The following is a 22,447-nucleotide window of genomic DNA, read 5'->3' as shown; positions in this document are numbered from 1 at the left end:
TACTTACGCAAATACGAATTGGAGGCGATAAATCGTGATCCCGTCTAGAACCGGTCGGCCATGTATGTATGTATGTAAATTTAAAAATATTGTATTCGAAAAGGATTTCTTTATTCTCTGGTTCCTGCCATCAATATAAAACTGATAAAGGAGCTATTTCATTTAAAAAATATGAAAAAGAAGAACAACTGTATTGTGAAAACAACTGAAAGCTTTTTAATTTCCATTTTTTCTCGTATTTGTTATATACATAACAGTTTTGTTATTTCGTAATTGATTCATTACAATATACACATTCTTTTGTGAATAAGGTAATTTTTTAATTTCCAATGTCTATTAAACACTTATTAGTAACTCAGAGAGAGAGAGAGAAGTTTTCAGTGTGTACATACTTAGAACAGCAAAAGCAATGGCAGCTCAAAAACAATACACACACACACACACACACACACACACACATACACACACTCACACTCACACGCACCATAAACATATAAAATACTTTCTTTACACGGATGCATATTGTACACGTTCCACACGAAATATATACTCTCTCTCTCTCTCTCTCTCTCTCTCTCACACACACACACACACACACACACACACACACACACACACGCGCGCGCGCACACACACATGGACGCACGCAGTGTCCAATGAAACATTCATAATCTCAAACATGCACTCAGAACTGTGACAAACAGCTCATCAAACTATTCCACACACACCCAGTCAAGTGGAACACCTTTTTACCTTTTTACTAACAAATAAACCCACCCAGACACATCAGTAAATAGTCTGGGTGCAGCAGATTTCCACACCTATGCCCCCTGATGAACCACTTGTGATCGTGGTAGGACACCCCCACTTCCAGCTGGAATTGCAGTATATACCTCAGTATATAACCTCAATCGAAAGGTCTCCTGATAAGCATTTGTGGTGCAGCGCCAATGCCCTAGAGGAGGCACCTGTTGAAGTCCCTGAACGTGAAAGTCTTTCAGGCTGTGCAAATCACCGTGTCTGTCATGCAGACTTGTGGGATAGTCCAGCTCTACCTCTAGCACATATCCCTCAACAGCATCAGCAGCCACATATTTGATCTCTTTCCTCAGTCTGCTGATTTCCCCTTTGGACATCCATGAGAGCCCTTCAAAAGGGAGACTTTGTTGCATGGTTTGCCTTTAGAGACAGTTTCCATCCAGGTAAAGGATGATACTGAAATCGTCAGACAACCTGTACTCCCCCTCGATTATTTGCAAGTTATTTGCCTTGGCATACCTGCGCACACATTCGCAAAGTCACTCGTGGACCGCATGTTCCAGGAAGACATGCATTTAAACGTTGGTCAAGAATTCGCTGCTGGTTTGTGTCTTTCTTAACATGGCATCCCACGAAATCTCAGCCATATGCTACAGAACTTCTCGAAGATGTTGCCGGTCAGATGTACATGGGTGTTCATCATTTTACATGTTCTGATAAATCAGAGATGCTGAAGTCCTGCTGTTCATTCACCAAGTGCCCGTTCTTTCCATTCATTATGAAAATGCCTCTTAGTTTACTAGAGAATCCAGATATTCGTATGGAAAGACCCCTTCTCCATCACAAGTTGAAACTCTGGAAACTCAACATCATCGAGATAAGTGGCTCCCTTTGCTAAGAATATCTCCAGGACGCGTTGGTTCAGCAAATTTCTGAAGCGACGTGAGCATGAAGCGTTGTGAATCCAGGAAGTGGTGTGATCCTCTTTGAAGCGGCATGTATTTGTCAACGGTGTTAGCAATGACACTGATCTTATCATCCTACTACCCAGACTCGTCAAAGTGCTGAACTAGAAAGTGGGCATCATGCTCACTGAAATTGTGGAAAAGATGGCTGTGTGCTGTGGCAGTTAGTACTTAAAGTTACGTGGGTTGTCAGCGGCACTCTGGGACTTCCCCGTTACGTGGCGACAGACTCTACAGGGAGCTTCGTCACCTCTGTCCAGTCACAGTCCCCAGGTATAACGATCAGCTGCCTGCTTGTACAGTGCATCATTCTCCTTCACGTTGGTTATGAGGACGTTTTCACTATAAATGTTATAAACATCCCGTACAAGACTTTCAAGCTCAGTGAGCAACCATCTCGGAGTATTCCCTTGACATAATATTTTGATTTTAGAGTTATACGTGCACAGAACTTGATGGGTAGCCACATGTCACAATCATCATTTTGTGGCAATGATACGGGAGGCAGAGGCACCACGTTCACACTTTACCACAGGAGCTAGGAGGCGCTCTAAATCGACGTAAACGATGAAGGGACAGAAGTGTTGGTGAGAGGTATTCTTAAACTTCTAGAACCGTTTATCCTTGATAAGCATTTCCACACATATTGTTTCCTGGCTCTAGCAGTCAATCAGGTGTCTTTCAAGATACATGCTCTTGGTAAACGACTTGAGACATCTACAGCAAAAATATCTTGCACCTTTTTTGTTTTCATTTCAGAGGAACGTAGGTGGGACATGCATTTGATCCAAACGTTGTGTTGCTTATCGCCTTCAGACATTAGCAACCGGTCTACACTTTTTGTATGTTTCTCGGCTCATATGGACAAGAAGAGGGGACCACCTAATTTATGCTTGACTTCTTTGTCGATGTGCCACACAGTGTGTTAATGTTTGTCTTCTTCTTATGGCTTTCCTACATTCGGCCATAAACGAGAAATTAGAACGTCAGTGGACATCTGGTGTTTGTTGTGTATCTGTATGCCCTGTATTTTTAGGGTAATTTCTATCACTAGTGAGAAGCAACCATGGAAATCAATTTAAATTCCTCTCATCATGATTCTGGGCATTAAGACATGCTTTTTTTTACAATGTTTAGTTTTGAAGATAGATGTAACTGAACCCCGCAATAGATTCATCAAAATCTTATGAACATAAATCAAGGCAGAGCATACAGCTGAGTGTCTTACAGGACTCCCTTTCCTGCACCTCAGAAAAGTGACTCAGTATGATCGCTCTGGTATCGACTCACCCCATGATGTCACGACAGCTCTCCCCCTAACTTGGACAATGCTCTTCCCCTCAACAACACGTCCAACTCCTAATAACTCTGCACACGAGAAGGAGAAAGAGCCGCAGTTGATAAGCATCTAAGGAAGGAGAAATAAAAATCCGTATTCGTATAATAACAATAACAAATTCTGAGTGCTTACAAGTAAAACTGTTGTTGTGTTCGTTACTGGAATACACTTCCAGCAACTCATCATCAGTGGGCATGTTTGTCATTAAGAGCATATCCAGGTGGGTACTAGAGGAGTCGTATGACGTCGGTAGGGGAATGTGTCTGAAAGAATACGGACAAACCCAAACGAAAACATAGGTGCAAAAGAACTAGTAGCTGGTGGTCGTGTCAAAACACCGAAATTTGCATTGAGCACATGTAAAAACTAGAGCATCTCAAAAACAACAACAAAAAATTTAATACTGTCGAATAGGCGATATCTGCCTCTGAACAATCGAAGTCGTTCCCCAGAGATCATCATCATGGTCATCATCATTATCAGCTGCTGGGTTCAGATCCCACAGCGAGTAACGCCTGCTCACACCTAGAAAAGAAGAAGTAGAACCCATAAGAATCACTTACACTACTAGCCATTAAAATTGCTACACCAAGAAGAAATGCAGATGATACACGGGTACTCATTGGACAAATATATTATTCTAGAAATGACATGTGATTACATTTTTACGCAATTTGGGTGCATAGATCCTGAGAAATGAGTATCCAGAACAGCCACCTCTGGCCATAATAACGGCCTTGATACGTCTGGGCATTGAGTCAAACAGAGCTTAGATGGCGTGTGCAGGTACAGCTGCCCATGCAGCCTCAACACGATACCACAGTTCACCAAGAGTGGTGACTGGCGTATTGTGACGAGCCAGTTGCTCGGCCACCATTGACCAGACGTTTCCAATTGGTCAGAGATCTGGAGAATGTGCTGGGCAAGGCAGCAGTCGAAAATTTTCTGTATCCAGAAAGGCCCGTACAGGACCTGCAACATGCGGTCAGGAATTGTCCTGCTGAAATGTACGGTTCGCAGGGCTCGAATGAAGGTAGAGCCACGGGTCGTAAGACACCTGAAATGTAACGTCCACTGTTCAAAGTGCCGTCGATGCGAACCAGAGGTGACCGAGACGTGTAACCGATGGCACCCCATACCATCACGCCGGGTGATACGCCAGTATGGCGATGACGAATACACGCTTCCAATGTGCGTTCACCGCGATGTCGCCAAACACGGATGAGACCATCACGATGCTGTAAACAGAACCTGGATTCATCCGAAAAAATGACGTTTTGCCATTCGTGCACCCAGGTTCGTCGTTGAGTACACCATCGCAGGCACTCCTGTCTGTGATGCAGCGTCAAGGGTAATCGCAGCAACGGTGTCCAAGCTGATACTCCGTGCTGCTGCAAACGTCATCGAACTGTTCGTGCAGATGATTGTTGTCTTGCAAACGTCCCCATCTGGACATGGCTACACGATCCATTACAGCCATGCGGATAAGATGCCTGTCATCTCGACTGCTAGTGATACGAGGCCGCTGGGATACAGCACGGCGTTCCGTATTACCTTCCTGACCCCACCGATTCCATATTCTGCTAACAGTCATTGGATCTCGACCAACGCGAGCAGCAATGTCGCGATACGATAAACCGCAATCGCGATAGGCTTCAATCGGACCTTTATCAAAGTCGGAAAGGTGATGGTGCGCATTTCTCCTCCTTACACGCGGCATCACAACAACGTTTCACCAGGCAACGCCTGTCAACTGCTGTATGGGTTTGAGAAATCGGTTGGAAACTTTCCTCGTGTCAGCACGTTGTAGGTGTCGCCACTGGCACCTGTTTACAAAACCCTTCAGCCACGCAGTGTTCGGTGATCAGCAATTAAAGTCGCAATTCATCACGCTTCTTCTCTCCCCACTAACTTTACTTACACATAGCGCATTGCGACAGTGCCCAGCGTGTTGGTACACATTTGAACACGCCTCTCTCAACTTGCAACTGCTCTCATTACTTACCAAGCGTGGACGCAAGGCAGCACAAACGGGTCTATTTCTCGTAAGAAGAAGAACTTCCACATATTAAACGAGTGAGATTGTGCTGTGACAGAAATGCACGAAATGGAATATGCTGGCTGCAAGTAGCTGTTGATCGGTTACGTTTTGAGTGACACATTGCAGAAACTTGGGAAATAATCTCGACAGTTCTCCAAAAGGAGTGTAGATGTCACCTGGTAAATAAACATAGCTGACACAAGAACTGTAAAAAATGAGCTCGGGAGTATCTAAATAAGCACAAAAATTTTATTAAGAAAATAATATTTACACATATCTGCAACAGAAGTAATTCCGTTTTTCTCTCCACCACCGTACACTCGCCTAAGGTGTCGAACTGACATGCAGTTGAATGATTCCAAATTCAGGATGGCAGTGTTCCTGAAAATATCCCACATTCATACCACCACCTCACGACCTTTGATTGCATGACGCTGTGATCACAGTTTCGGAGTGATGTCAGCATATCCTCACAGGTCAGTGGTGTATCGTGGCGGCTACTGCGATAGTGGAATCGAGTCAATCACGCTACTGTCTTCCAAGACATGTCACACTTCATTGTTCTGAGCAGCTGGGCAGAAGTGACAACTGTGTAGAAACTTGTCGAAACACAGACTGATTCGATGTGTGTGACAACAGCTACAGCTTTAATCATCTTTAAACATGAAGCGGCCGCACTCGTCGTGGAGGTCTCGCCCGTGAGCAACAATGTTGTACCAGGAGACGGGCAGCTTGGACCCTGGCCAGCAGGTCTTCAGCTGTATCTACAGGTGTTTCGTACACCTTACATCTTGGCATAACTTCAGAGAATGAAGTCGAGGGTTGTACGATCCAGCGATCGCAATGGCCATCAGAGAGGACCCGCCCTTTCCAGTCCTACAATGAGTGTCAGTATCCTTCAGGTGCTTGCAAACATTAACATCAAAGTGGAATGATCTTGGATAATGCCCTAAAATACCTTGACTGAGAATCTTTGCTGTTGGCCTCCGATATGGGTGCCGTGGGTGTTGTCCTCATTCTAGATCTGCCTGTTTGGCTTTTGAAAACAACATCACGGATGAATGAGGCCTCATCCACAAACAATACAAACTGTATGAAGTTGGACAGTACAGCGCTGTGAACGATACTGGATTGACACAAGCAGACATAGGGCTCAAAATCCGTTCGTCCCAGTGCTTGCACATTTCATCTTTGATTACTCATTGTGCACTGTATACAGCAACACACCTCACCATGAACACGACACAAGCTATCTAATGCAATGGACAGCTGACAGCAGGGTCAGTGGTGTGCTTGCGGCACAGGTTAATGCGCCATTGCGATGCTTGAGTGCCACGAGCCTAGTTGTGCACAGTAGGTCCGTTTGGTGGTCAGGTGTGTACACTGTTTATCAGCTGCTACTGTTAGAATGCACAACGGACATCCGAGATCTTTGCAAGAGTGTGAAGAGCTGCAGGCATCATTGCAATACATGCATTGATTCAGACTGACAGTCGTTGCTTTGAAGAATTGCTATGAGCTACATTGTTGTTAGGTGGTGTATGCTGTGTATGTCCTTAACACAATAAATATGCTCTTTCGAGTATTGGTTCCCTATCTCAATATAATCTATTGCTGTGTATGTCCATAACGCAATAAATATGCACTTTCGAGTATTGGTTCCCTATCTCAATATAATCTATTGCTGTGTATGTCCTTAACACAATAAATATACACTTTCGAGTATTGGTTCCCTACCTCAATATAATCTATTGTGGAACCAGTGTCACCTGTTTCGGTGTGACTCAAAAGGATTGGGGACCCCACGTACAGAGAACAAGAGCAGTTCTGTCCCACTTCTCTCAGACTCTCCCGACGGCACCCATGTCTGTGGTGAGCACTCACCTTCCAGAACAACATACTGGGTGATGCTAGGGTAGATAGAAGAAAGGAAAACAGAATGGGCAAGCGCGAGAGGGACTCACGCACTAAGGGTTCTGTACAAACTCCCCATCTTGGGAATCGAGATTCCCAATGATTTTTGCCTATTACCGACAGTTTGTAACTTTACTGGCAAGATACTGGTCCCAGGAATACCAATATCGATTCAGAAATTCTATGTTATTTCCTCAGCCCAAACAAACAAGATCAAGCAAGCAGGGGACTTTAGTTTATGCATGTAGGGAGAGAAGATTTAATAACACATTTCAGTTTACGTACTAAATCATGAATACAACATACATTTTATGTTTGGATGCAGTAATGTTCGTATGTTATACTTTCAACAGGTCATGAATACAATGTATGTCCAAATCGAAAACGACATTTTTATGTGATATAATTAAAAGTTAACAAGTTTCAGATTTTTTGCTTTACTTGTACCGGAAAACTTAGTTGTTGCCAAATCGCATGATTACAAGTCAATGGAGAACACCCTATAGGTTTCAATGAGTGAGTTTTCGATTATCAAAACACGAGACATAAACGGCCGTATCTGTTGACTGGAGTGAGTTATAAGCTTACAGTTTTTACGCCGCCAAGGGTCGATATACCTCTGTATGTGGCATGATACCCAGAACGTATCCAGAGAAAAAGATTCCTAACAGATGGACAGACAAACAGACAGACTGATAAAAAAGAATACGAAAAGTATTTTCTAGAGTTATATAGTTACCAGTTATGGATTTTAAGATTTTTTCCTTTACTTGCACTGTGAAATCTGGCTTCTTCCTAAATGTCATGATTGTAAATCAACAGGGATCACCTTATAGATTTTTGTGAGTGATTTTTCAAGTATGAAAATGTGTAATTAAATGGCCATATCTTTACTGCATGGACTTAGAAGCCTACAATTTGTACAATGCCAAAGGAGCATAGACCTTAATATGTGACATAAATGTGAACTTCGTACCCGAAAAAATGATCTTAACACTCGGACAGTCAATACATTCCTTCAAATCTGCAATATTCGAGACGTGTTCAGATACAGACGACATCGTGTTAGATGACGAGCAACAAACGCAAATTTTCGGCAAAAGCGATCAGCCAGGCAACAGACAAACGCTACAAAATTTTGAGTCAAACTGACATTTCGTGTGTGGACAATTAACTCAGATAATGTTTCAGATATGGAGCGGCTGATGTCTACCGTTGCGTTTGTAGAAGATCATAACATGTGTTCAGGTTTCTCACAGCGTTGGTAACGAGTAGGATTTTGACGGATTTGTCAACAGTCTGGCCATTCTATTTTCGAAAATCGTTGAAAAGTTTGAATAGAATCTCTTCAGAGTTCTAGCCACGCCATGTGGCTTTACACGTAGGAACTCGACGCTGCTGGCAGCTCCAGAACATTTCAGTTGGGTACATCGTCACGGGAGTATACATTCATACATTCAGACGTCTGTAATGTCAACTACCAAGAAATATCTGCACCTCTCTTATCTGATGTCACAGTTTGAGAAATGTATTTATTTAATAAAACCCCACTAGGCATCTGCTGTGCATTAATGTTTTTATGCCTGTACAAAACTGAATGTACTACACTCATGCACTGGCAGTAATTTCAGTGTCATGTAATAGTGCTACATGTAACTGTATATTAAGACAGGCTGCTGCTTGTGGATGTTATGAAAGTAATTTGAACTATTTTCTGTGTGTTTCAGGGTAACCACGCAAGTGATCAGCAACTCCACGGTTGGATTAGGGACATGAAACGTGTGAAAGACATGCTGCGTACGAAATTAACCGGATGGGTACAGGACTTGCAATTCGCCAGCAAACACGTGGAGCACTACGAGGTGGAAGAAGACAAGGACAGGCCAGGGCACTTGATAATCAGGTATAAACCAGTGTACACTCAAATGTCTGTCGTACTCACTATGGTTTATTGGAGTTTATCTCACTTTTTTCCATTAAAGTATTTATTAAAGTTATAGAAAACACAGGGATCATTTAATTCAGAATGGAGTAAAGAACTAGCATTAAGAGACAGTAGTGAAGGACATGGTTACAGAAACTCGTGATTTACAAAGTTTTTTGACTCCGTTTAGCCTTCGATATTTTGATTCGTATCGTGTCTTAAAATGTGCCACGTATTACGTAACAGACAAGCAGAGAAAACTGACACAATAACTGATGTTACTGCATTTACTAGAGAAAGTATTGATGGTTACAGATACTTCTGAAGTTTTCATAATTAGTGGAAACAATGATGTGGAACCTGACACGAAAAGTGATCGTGTCCTCGTCTTATTCGGGACCAAAAAAAAAAAAAAAAACAAAAAAAAAAAAACACTTCGGGAGAAAGACGTCAGCAGAGGGCAGGAAGCGGATAGCCATCGTTCTTATATTTTGTCCTGTGTTTGTTGTGTTTAAATCAGTCCGTAGCATAGAGCGTAAATACTGGAGGTTGCGAGCGGGAGGAAAGCGGAATAGTCTCTCGAGTGGTTGACATATGGGGCCGTGGAATGGAGTATTGTAGGAGATATGTTGGCACTATGGAGGGTGACCAGGTGGCTTCCTATGTGGGAATGGGCAAGCTCCCAGCAGGCACCCCAGGTCTTGTGACGGTGTTGTTGGATTCTTTTAGGTGGCTTATTGTGGGGTAACTATGGAGGTGGAAGACGTGGATTAGGATGGACAATTAGACTCAGTCGTGATTGCTATCGGTTAGATGAAAGACTTCTGCAGTTATATCTGAAGATGTCTGTAGGGGAGGCACTTTGGGATGAGTGTGTCTGGGAAATAGATTAGGTCTTCTGAAACGAAGGTGATCAACCGACATCCGCAGTTAAGTTCATCATGGCAATTGATGTGGGTATACAGTTGTGGAGAGGCAGTGGTCAGTGTGAGGAACGAAATTATGTGCTATAGGATGGCTCGGACAGAGACAGGCAGTAGCACAGATCACGGCCAGGGTGGTAAAATACACACTCAGGATAAAGTATTATGGACGATGATTGAACATGATTTGTAGCCTACTGGAGCTGTTTTTGAGGAACGGTATTGTTACTCCACAATGTTTATTGTTTGGGGATTTTTGGTTTTCTGCTCCACATCTGTCATCAGAACTGTGAGTGGGTTACTGGTTCACTGTTCACTGTTCCTCCATGAACGTTCTCAGCCTCAAATTATTCTTGAATTGATAGCTGGCTAAGACCCAAAGTAAAAAACTCTCAGATATTTAGCGAGTCTTGGAATGTTTATCGGAAAGACATATTCGACGCCGTAGGAGGGGAAGTGTTCATTGCAGTTGACAAAAAATATTCTCTTTACTGAGGTTGAATTTGAGTGCAATAGTGAAGTTACGTGGTCGCACATAACAGGACTAGGTGAAACCATATCAGTTGTTGGATGTTTTTACCACCCACCCGACTCCGCTGGGACAGATGTGGAGCCATTCAAAGAAGGTAAATAGTCAGCATTGCATAAATATCCAGATCACGCGACACTAGCTGGCGGTGACCTTAACCTACCGAGTATAGACTGGGACGTCTATGGATTCACTGCAGGTCGTGCAGAAAGACAGTCTTTTGAAGGACTTTTGAACACGTTTTCCGAAAACTGTGTTGAGCAGCTAGTTCGGCAGCCAGCACAAACAGGCAGGACCTTATCGATGGCGTCAGCATAGAGATGGGGATTAGTGATCATGATGTTATCATAGCGACTATGGTTACGAAAGTCAGTAAATCAGTCGAGAACGCTAGGAGAGTTGATATGCAGTTGTCAGCGTCTCACTTAGACAATAAAATACAATCATTTAATTCCAGACACAAGTTGACAAAATTTCTAGTTGGTGTTATGAATGGCAGGTGGCTGTAGAAGAAAGCGGATGAGTAGAAAAAACGAACCCGTAATATCCGAATACGGCACTCCAAGTGTCCTGCTTACCACAGTCACTTGGTTTAAATATCTGGGCGTAATGTTGCGAAGCGAGATGAAATGGAATAAACGTGTGAGGATTCTGGCAGGGAAGGCGAACGGCGACTTGGGTTTATTGGGAGAGTTTTGTGAAAGTGTGGTTCGTGTGTAAGGGAGACCCCGTATAGGACGCCAGAGCGACTTCTTGTTCAGCATTGCTCGAGTGCTTGGGATCTGCACCAGGTCGGATTGAAAGAAGGCATCGGAACAATTCAGGGGGAGCAGGTAGATTTCTTACCGGAGTTTCGATCAGCATGCAAGTGTTACGTATATGCTTCTGGAGCTCAGCAGGGAAGAAAACACTCATTTTGAAGAAAACAACAGAGAAAGTGTAGAGAACCTGGCTACAGAACGATCCTAATAATGCCAGAATACATTTCTGGTAGGGACCACGAAGACAAGATACGAGGAATTACGGCTCCTAAGGAGGCGTATAGACAGGCGTCTGCTCCTCGCTCTGTCAGCGAGTGGAACAGGAAAGGAAACGACTAGTTGTAGAACAGGGTACCCTCCGCCACGCACCGCACCGTGGCTTGCGGATTACGTATGTAGATGTAGACACAAAGGACGATAGTTGAGAGGAATTATTGGTTTCATGTCCGTAAATTTAGTGAAATCATTTTTGGCTTGGTTTCATTTGGAATCGTGAGGTTTTATCTATTCTATTTCATTTGTTTGGTCTTATGAGTGCATGCATGAGGGTTGTGGTGTAATAGGTGGCCCCAGTTGTGTGTAGATAAGGACATTGACAGGAGTTTACGACGGCGGTGACGAAGCTACAGTGGTGGTGGATGTGGTTGGAACTTCCGGCTCCGGCAGTGGTGGGGGCGATGGGGCGGGCCGCGGTTTGGGGATGGCGACGGCGACAGAGCCAGCGACGCTGCTGGCGAGGGAGTCGACGGTGGCGCAGGTGGCGGCGACGGTGGTGGAGCATTTGACGGAGGCAGTGGCGAAGGAGCTGCCAGACTACGGCTCTCTGTGAGTGGTGAAACAATGAAGACGACGACGAAGGGTGGGAGATGATCGGCGAAGAACCACTGGGAGAGTCCATGTGAGAGCTGAGGTGCTGGCGAAGTATAGTGGGGCGTGTCAGTAAAACGGAGGATATACTTCATACTGGAAATTTTGGGAGGACTTTTTGAGGTTCACATGAGTAAAGCGAGTCAGAGAATATACTCCAGCCGAGAATTTGCTCATCGCGAGTAAAAGGGTGAGGGATGTTGCTCAAAACAAAGAACGTTCTCCGATTTCGTGTGAACAAAACTAGAGGAGCTTCTCACAACCGGAAAATATTGAAGCGAGATCTGTAGCATTCTACGGGCTGAGTAAGTTCTGTTAAGTTTTACCTACATTTTGGCAATGATGGCAGAATTCATATTGCTTGGGAGGCAAAAAAAGAAATATATAGCCGAACGAAGTGCTGAATTGAGGAGCTGTAGAAGTTTATATCGCTTTGGCAATAAGAACATCATCTGCGGACTACCTCTCAAAAGATGTGAAAATTGAAACATTTTTATTGCTATTTAGTAGACCCAAGTTTTCAGACTGACGTACGAGAACATTTAGCTGTAGGCCTACACCAAGCAACCGTGTCGCTGACTTTTCCAGACGTTCACCATCATGTCTTCTCACAGCAGAAGTCTTATGTAGTGTGATGTTAGAGATAAGTAGGGTTACCAGAAAAATTAATAACTGGTTTATTGCAAACCTAGCGACCTGTTAGTCGTAACGAACGCTTGGTGGGGCGCTTACGTGCTTGCCACGCGAGCAGACAGTTGTGCGCCGTATTTAACCAAAATTATCTCGTGTTGGAGAACTGTGACAGAGTTCCGATTTGGTGTCATTTAATGTTATGATTTCGTTCGCATAATGCGTTCACCTAACATCTATAACTGAAAAGTTTTCCACATGTTGTAAATTCCGTAACATCGCAAGTAAATACATTTTCGTAAACTGTACGTAGTTGTCTTAAGAATTTGTTGCCGCACATAAAATAAACAAAATGAAACGTAGTGCAACTCTGCCTGAACACACTGATGCCGGTTCCAGACATGTCGCCCGTTTGAGCGAGCTGAATGACACGTGACACTGTGCGTGCTTTCTGTGCCGGACACGGCAGACCACACACACCGAGAACTCAGCAGGGAGCAGAGGTAGTGAGAAAAAGGAACACTCTCGTCAGAGATTATGGCTTCGAAAGTTTTGCTCGTAAGAACTTTCCCAGAGAATGCCCTTTTGCTCCGAGAATCTTCTCCAGAGAACGTCGTCTTGTTTATTCATACGACCCAGCGTGTTTACCTTCTGTTGGATGTCAGTACAAAGGCGATAACCAAAGACGCATGAGGGGTCACAGAGCTCCAGCGGCAGTGGTGCAGCTTAGGTACCACCCTTCTAGTCCAGGCAGCTCACCATTTCGTGTCTCTTCTGTAGTTCACGTATCGTCATTTACAGTCGGTCATTTCTAAATTCCGTCAATCCACTTCATTACTGGACTCGCATGATACCTTTAGTAATGGCTTCAGCACTACAGGCCAAAGCCGCCTGTACCACACAGACCCCTGCCTCTGCACGCAAATTGTCGACGATTGCCTTCCGTGGCAACGGTCTGCCCCGCTTGTCGACACTCCAGCTCCATATGGCGAGTATTTATTGCGTCCTCTGTTGATTTGCCACTTTGTGTTGCAACGCGCTCCTAAACTGAATATGGCAGTCAGTGTTGTATCATTATAGCTGTGTAGTACATTCGCAACTGTCCAGAAGTTTTGATATTTTCTTTAGAGCTTGTTTCAGTGAATATTGTTTGTTCACCTCCTTGCTGCATTTAAATCCGTTCTTTCGTTGCCTTATGGAATGAACGGCTCCATTAGGTTAAAAACAGCCCTTTCCCTAAATTCTTCCCCAACCAAATCTCCGTATAATGTTTATTCAGATCATTGTCAGTGTGCACGTACATCCTGCATCTGGGGCGTAGAAATGATGATTTTCATCACGGCACGGGTTCTGAGTCCCAGCTTGTCAGTGGAGTAGGTGTGGTACTGTAGCTCCAAGCAGAACAGCGTGCTGGTGTACGTAGCGTGGAAATGATTTGCGAGCCTTAGCACCATGGCACCACATGCCTTATGGGAGGGACAGCTTTCCGGTCAAGCTGGAGACCCAGACATCACACGGAACTCATTATGCTGCAGCTTCATGCTTTAACTGACAACATCGTTTTCAAGTAACAGTGATAACCAAGGACCATACTACAAAGAGTACAGGGAGTAATGGTTGTTCTGCATTGTATCTGGCAGTGTGGAGACTTTCCATCGTTGATGGGCTATAGGGAATGCAGTCATAGATTAATCAAGAAAAAAATTGTCTCATACCCGATTCTGAGGGCTCAATTCTCATCACAACATGTACCTGACACATATGTATCGAATCGATGTACGGAACACTGACCTTAGGACAAAGTTTTACGGCCAATAATTTCTATATGATAATTTTCACTGCCAAACGAGAGACCCGCACCAACCACTCACGAAGCGAGACCGAGCGAATTCTTCAGAGAGAAGTAAACAAACATTTGCATGCAATAGTGAAGCGTCATTTTGTCAAGTTTTACGTCAGCAGACATGTACTTCTGCACGTCAAGCATAATAGTGTCAGATGGTGGGATGCACACTGCCGGATGTAAGCAGAATCATTATAAAAATGCCACAACTGATAAGGGTATAATGAGTAAAACGAAAGACCTATTGTGAAATAAACACATGTTTGGTATTTGCAAAGACGGATTTGAAATAGCTTAAGTCATCGTATCGCGCTGCCCTTAGCCGTTGGATTAGGTGAAAGGGACTGAATAAGTGGATCTGCTTGACGGTACATTCACGTTTGTCCACTGAACTCATCTTCCTGTGTAATACAGTCTTTACGGAAAATTATCGCAGATGTCACATCACCTAAAGCAGATAGGAAACTCCCTGGCAGGTCAGAGCCGTGTGTCGGATCCCCGACGTTTCAAGTGACTGCACTCTCCACTGCAGAGTGAGGATTCGCCCAGGAAGCAACTCCCGAGGCCTCTGGTCACTGCAGTGCCCATCCTTCCGGGAGCGCTGGTCCCGCCAGCCGTGCAGGGGAGCTTCTGTGACGGCTGGAAGGCGGCGGCTCTCGGTTCCTGCCTGCCTAGCTCGATGTCTATCTTTTTAAGGGCGTCATATTCGCCATTGACTTTAAGAATTATTTGTTGTACTATTGCAGTTTCGACCTTTTGAGCCATTTTCAAGTGGTAATGTGGAAGAGTTTGCTTCAGCTCATGACAGACATGTCTACATGTCAGCGTCTAAAATCATCTATAACAAATTTGAACTAGTCATTCATATCCTTAACATAAATATCACATGTTCACTCTCTTGCAATGCAAACGAAATTCTTCTTTAAAGAAAAGAGGTATTCTGCGGCAAGCGCTGCAGCTCTGCTGTTTGATGTGCCTGAAACCAGTTAAAACGATATAGCAGCCCAGAACGGAGTGGATGACCTGCAAGAAATAGTTATAATCGGTGTCTCACTCAAGTGCTCCGAAATCTAAAGATGAAATCTCGATGTGCTAAAATGCTAAAAACACCCGTGGGTTTGCGATTGTTTGCTGTGTTACTATGCATCCTTTAAAGAATGAAAAAGTTCCAGGTTTGTGTCCCAGTCTGGCACACAGTACTCATGTGCCAGGAAGTTTCTAATCCACTGCTGAGTGGAAATCCGCTCTCGATACTTTTAGCCGCGCGGGATTAGCCGAGCGGTCTAGGGCGCTGCAGTCATGCGGTGCGTGGCTGGTCCCGGCGGAGGTTCGAGCCCTCCCTCGGGCATGGATGTGTGTGTCTGTGTGTCCTTAGGATAGTTTAGGTTAAGTAGTGTGTAAGCTTAGGGACTGATGACCTTAGCAGTTAAGTCCCGTAAGATTTCACACACATTTTTGGATACTTGTACGTTCTTGCATAAACTATACATGCTAGGTTTTTAACTTTTAACCTCGCACCTTGTGTGCTACAGGCGGCCGCTGTTGAGTGAACGCCTGCTGCGCTATCAGCCGTGGAGCCTCTCCTTTGACGACGACTTCAGTGCGCTGTGCAAGGAGCGGCAGCCAGAGGCGTCGCAAATGTTCAGTCTCGCTGACGATCTGTACGCCTTCTATCGTGTCTACTGGCACTCCGCAGCTGACAACTTCTATACATACAACGGTTACCATACCAAGACTGTAGGTAAGTTTAATACTGGGACCCGGCCACTTCGTGGTTATGCGCTGACAACTGTTCAGTTGTTCGAGGAATGAGATTCAAATATGCTTCTGAATATGTAGTTTTAGATCTTGCGTGATTATGCACGCCACGCATGATCTCTGGTGCTCTTTCCAAAGTCAGTTTTTAGATTCCTCGGCAACTCTCCGTCTGGATCTATGACAAGCTAACTACTTCATTTCGATGTATTATCGAATTCTTCATTATGCAGGGACTAAAAAAAGACTACGTACACAAAATTTTGGATTGTTTACAGAAGATTAAAAAGAACAAATTTTATGTGATACAAATGTCACAGGTGTACCCTCCACCTGCTCGTGGCCCTTGAAGGTTTCGACGCCAGCGATGCACAGAAGCTGAGTGATGTTTTGGAGAAGTTACTCAAATGCCAACTGGGTGCTAACGATTGTGCAACACACTCGAAACAAGTGGGTGTCTCACAAATAACGTTTGCAGCCTCAGCCTAAGAGACAACCACCTCACCAGGGGTGTCCGCCAGTGTCTGGTACACTGAACAACTCGTCTCCCTCCCGTAGGAGGCCCGCAGCACCTCTAAAACAGTGCCCATCTCACAGCACTTTGAACACCGTCTCTGAACGCCAGTTCAGATAAGACCTTCATAAATTTGCGACACGTGCCTCATATAAAAAAGTGTTCCTTTTTATCTTCTATAAACGCTCTAAAATTCTGTATGTGTAGTTTTTATTTCAGACCTAGTCTAAGGTTTGTTTTAAAAATGCCGAATGGTCTCTGCAACATAACGGCTACAGACAAGCTAATTTTCTGTCAATATTTAACTGGTGTAGTGATCTAAATTTCTCATGTGTGATCCTAGCACGATACTGTTCGTATTTACTAATTTTCTTTGACGAATATTATTTCGATTTGTAACTGAACAGTTAATTGTATCAGATACACTGTTAATATTATCCTTAGAAGTATTAATACTATCAACTGTAGTAGGACTGAGGAAACACAGCTATCGCACCTGTCTGCTAAACAACTCTATTTCTCCGAATCACTATATTTTTTTAATTTATTATTTTATTCTCGTTGCTGGACGTTATCTCTTACTCGATCATCTATCTATCGTGCACCAGACGTGAAACGAGTTGTAATCGTTCATTTCTCTCTTTGTAACTGCCTGATAGCTTCTTGTTCGGCAGGGAGTAACTCCATTTAGATGAGAGGAAAGGAGGACAGTGGGCTTGTGCTCTCTCAGCGGAAAAATTATTTATGCCTGCCGTTGTCACTCTTGACCGCTTTAGGCAATCGAACTTGCAGGGTTTTCATTGGTAGTAAGCCGACAAATTAAGAAACTAAGGTGGTCGAAAAGGGTTACAACAGATAAGGAAGTAAGTTATCATAAGAATATCCGTATATTAGAACCAGGAACTGTAATACTGAGAAAAAAGGCCTTTCCAAAATTTCGGCTGTCGCCGATAATTTACTGCAGACTACCATAAGAATAATACTGGCACATAAAAGGAAATACGCATTGTTAGCAAGTTACCAAACAAGCAGATTCTTACCCCATCTGTTGCTAGACTGAGCTGCACTCTGCAGCATGTCAATAATCATGACTGAAACTGTAATGGACACCGAGAGCAAACGTGTGAGCTGTAGCTCATGTTTCAATTCCTCACGAGTGGCGACAAGATATTAAAGAATGAGCAGCGACAAGACCTTACAGAGTGGTGGACCACTAACTGTTTGTCTGGAAGCTAACTTGAAGCCCGACATTGAAGATATCTTCAGGGGCCGGCCGGTGTGGCCGTATGGTTCTAGGCGCTTCAGTCTGGAACCGCGTGACCGCTACGGTCGCAGGTTCGAATCCTGCCTGGGGCATGGATGTGTGTAATGTCCTTAGGTTAGTTAGGTTTAAGTAGTTCTAACTTCTAGGGGACTGATGACCTCAGATGTTAAGCCCTATCGTGCTCAGAGCCATTTTATCTTCAGGGGAAAGTGGTCGTGAAAATCCAGAGAGATCGGAGAGGTCGTGGCAGTTCGGTCGAGATAGGGAGGGGGGGGGGGGGAGGGAAAGAAGAAACTGGTGCGAATCTCTTCTGAGCACGTGGCGATGTTCGAAATGGTTTGCACCATCCAACAGGCTGCTACAACGGCCCTGTCTGAAAGAGTTGCCCTCGCCACTATTAAAACCGTGATGCTTTACTGTCGGCTGTTTTACGCATCACTGTCCAGCAGAACTAGATGCTTGCCCACAACAGACCAACGTATCAGGAACTGAGTCCTGATTTGCTGTCGCTGCCATTGTGTAAAATCACCTAAATCGCAAATCCAAGCCTACAGATGTCACAAATACTTCCTGTGTGACGACTATCTGACCCAGTATTGCAGAACCACCTGGCCTCTCCCAATTACAAACAAGACCACCCATCAGTAGGACAGAAAACCAGTCCAAGTTGCAAATTTTTATTTTTTATTCGTTTGATGACTTGTTTCGGACCGAGACCCATTTTCAAATCACCATAACATAGTCGAAAATGGCATTTCCGAAGATGTCAAAAACGTGCAATGAACATTTACAGTGCAATACAGAGGTCAAAAATACTTCCTGTGTGACGACTATCTGACCCAGTATCGCAGAACCACCTGGCCTACAATGAACAAAACCTTGGAACGGTTTTTCGTTCACTGATTACCAGAAGTTGCTGACCCAAACTACTGGAAGTTCGTAAAACCACCCATGTTAACTATGCCAAATGTACAATCCTTGCAAAATTGCATCATCTAGACAGCCTCAACTCGACTGCTCTAATAAATATAATGTAAACGCATTATTCTCGACACTAAACTTACATTCCGCATCCCAACAACTCCATGCACTGCACCCTCACCATCAAAGATATTGAGTTCAGATCCACAGTTTTTTACACCGTCAGTCGAGCTCACCGTCATCATCTCAACAGTTTCTTGTGTCGCATCCCTAACATGAAAGACATCCAGTTTAGAACCACTGTTTTCCACAACATTCACTCTCTTTTAACGTCCACATATCGTCCAACAGATGACGATAACAGACACAGTCACTTTCCACTTTTAACATCCAAGTCACCTGTTCCAAAAAGCAATCCAACTTTATCTTCAGCCACACCAAAACATCAGCTTAAAACCTATACCTAACCTCGTTTCGCCACATAAAACATCAAGACAAAGCAGCAGCATAGCATTCCATCCATATGTCTGTTCCCTCAGCTCCAACGAGATCTTCATCACTCACATGTTATTTCAATGCTAAAACTATACTTTAATGAAAATTGTTACAGTCACGTAACACAGTCCCAGTAACTCTACACTCTACAAAGCACAGATAATTGCTACAACATACAATCAGATGCTACTGCCAATGGGTGCTTGTGAGATATCCTGATACCAGCACCTCATTCTGCAGATCAGAAACCCTGGGATTGGTGATACACATGAACAACAACACTGCCACATTTTCCATAAACTGAACAATCTATTGAAAAAGGATTCATTCTCCTCTCATCCATAACAACCACATGTTACCAAACAACCTTAACAAGCCAGACTCAGTGCTTCATATCTTAAAGATATACTCACTGTATCTAATGACTGCTCGACAATTCGGTACATAGAATGTCACACAAATACGACCACCATATCTCTTGGTCCCAGTTTAAAATACCTGTCTATAACGCCACAAAACGAATTAAATATAGCATTTACAACACAAGACTAAAAAGCCACACATTTTGGTGCTATTCTGTCATTCTGCGCAACAGATTAATCTGAGATGTACCCTTTACCCTTTGGCTCCTGCAAGATGCAATTTCCACCCCCACACTACTACAGAAGTCAGACGGACACTCCTAACGTTCTAAAGAGAAATGCCTGAAAAACTTTCAGCAATAAATACCTTCTGGAGTCATCCACTGTAAGGAAATGACACAAAAATTCACAAAATTTCTTACGTAACTAGTGATACTTGGGTACTGGAGTAGTGCTAGTTAGTGCAAGAAAAACATGAAAGTAACGAAAATTATTATTTATTTTGCAAAAATTCTGAGAAATCACAATAGCACTTTTAGTTATGAATTGAACACGATATTTGCGGGTTCTTTTCAGAATGTGAAGTTACCTCTTAAGGATAGGATTCGCTAATGAAATTTCTATACAAAGTTTAAGATTGTTATTGACTTGGCAGAATGGCTGAGAGCCGCACCTACTCAACTTGAATAATTATCAGTTAGAATGTTGCTAGGTACAGTAGAGGCTGTCACGTGTGATAGCAGTGAAGGGTACTGTTGTGGAGGAAATGTGGGGGTCGCAAGAGCTGTACCTGTGATGACTGCTGTCTGCGCCGCTCGCGGCCGACAAATAAGATAACTCTCGTTCTATCTGGATTGACCTTCACCAATCAAACTCTCCCTACGCCTTGCTGAAGTCAAGGACTCCTGTTCGCCCCTAGTCTAACTATTGGCGTGGTGCACCGGTCAGATAACCAGTCCACCACGATGCCACTCAAAAATTCGCTCACAGGCGTTTAACTATTACTCAGTCCATTCACACCACACAATAAGTGTGGCGGCCAAAACAGTGAACAACGCTTAATCGCAAGGACTCAATATAGAGTCGCACTCCGATTCTCTCTCGACAGAGGTGCTCTCCCAGTGAAGTACTGAGGAGAGACTTGTTCCTCGCTCTTTGAGTACACGTACGAGCGCACACGCTCTCATTACGTGTTCTCGCTCCAAGAGTGACAACGGAACGGACCCTCTGCATGCCAGACGTGAAGGGGTATATCTTTCGATCTCTTCCATTACTCCTTTAGCTCAAGGCGTCAGAAATATCATCTGCCAATCAGCATTGCTCTTCTAGGGAGAATGACGTTTTGTTTAAGGCGACCAATCCGGAAATCTGTAGTATCGGTGTTTGGCGTTTGCTGTCTCCCTGTGAAAATCTCTGAAACTGCATGCTATGTGTAAAGAATGCGTAGGCTGGCCGCTCCCACACAATGTAGCGAAATTTGCTTTTAAGCCGAACATGGGGTCGTCCTTTCACTCGAGCAAACGCTGTCTGCTCTACAGGCGGTCACTGGCCGACGTAGATGGCTTGGGACCGGCCTCCTGGGGTGCAGTTGCCTCTCTCGAGCTAAAAGCTCCTGTGACCGTCGCGTCTGGTATGTATGTGTGTACGCCAGCCTCGAGTATTTCAACCACGGTGCGCACTTGCGATTTACTAGTTATTTGCATATCGTTTACATGAATTCATACAATACTGACTTTATCTTATCGAGTTTGGGCTCGAATGAAGCGTCTTGATGTGCAGAATATGATTGTGAGGGCGGAATATGTAAGCAATGAAGGAGACCACGACGTCTTACAATTTCAGGAAATTCTTATGAGAGGCTGCTCATGACTCCATTACTTTTGACCTCCTTCAAAAAAACAACTCTTATTTCCTAATAGCTCTAGTCAAGTTGTGTGATATCATACTGTATGCAAGTTTATATCCCACAGCACACCTATGATTTAAGGGTAGTGTCTTTGTATACTAATCAAAACGTCATGGCACCCAGGTTCGAACCTCGCTACTGCTTAAATTTAGAATAAAAATCATCAGTAATGATGGATGGGCGGATAGAGCTTCAAGGCACTTTTTTTCCCCTGCTCCTAAAACCCTGAAGAGTCAGCAGTGCTCAAAGGCATGAGAATGCAGAAGGTAATGGGAACCACTGGTATCTGTCCACAGGACATGTGGCCTATAATTGAAAAGTGGTATGATGACTCCTCCACTGGCGAAATATTCCGCAATAGTCGCACATTCGGATCTCTGGGAGGAAACTGGCAAGAGCCAGGTGTCCCAATGCATTATGTTTACTGTATAGCTCCTTGTTTGGCACACCATGCTTCTTTTGTTACTGTAAATCTTACTCAACAGTATATCTCCATCTGCCTCGATAACTTCACCTCTCGGTGTAGTTTCCGCTACATCAAAATCACTTATGTTAAAAACCCAAGGAATTATTACAATAAATACCACCAATCATTTCTCTCTCCCTAACTTCCACCATCGCACACATAAACATGACTGTGTGGTGGTACTCTCTTCAAAGGGAAGCTGGTTCGAATCCTGGTGATGGAAGAAACTTGCATTCCTGGTATTTCCCCAGTAATGGGAGGGGGAATTG

This window comes from Schistocerca piceifrons, chromosome 11 (genome assembly GCF_021461385.2).
Source record: "Schistocerca piceifrons isolate TAMUIC-IGC-003096 chromosome 11, iqSchPice1.1, whole genome shotgun sequence".
Lineage (NCBI taxonomy): Eukaryota > Metazoa > Arthropoda > Insecta > Orthoptera > Acrididae > Schistocerca > Schistocerca piceifrons.
Note: the sequence above shows the minus strand (reverse complement) of the source record.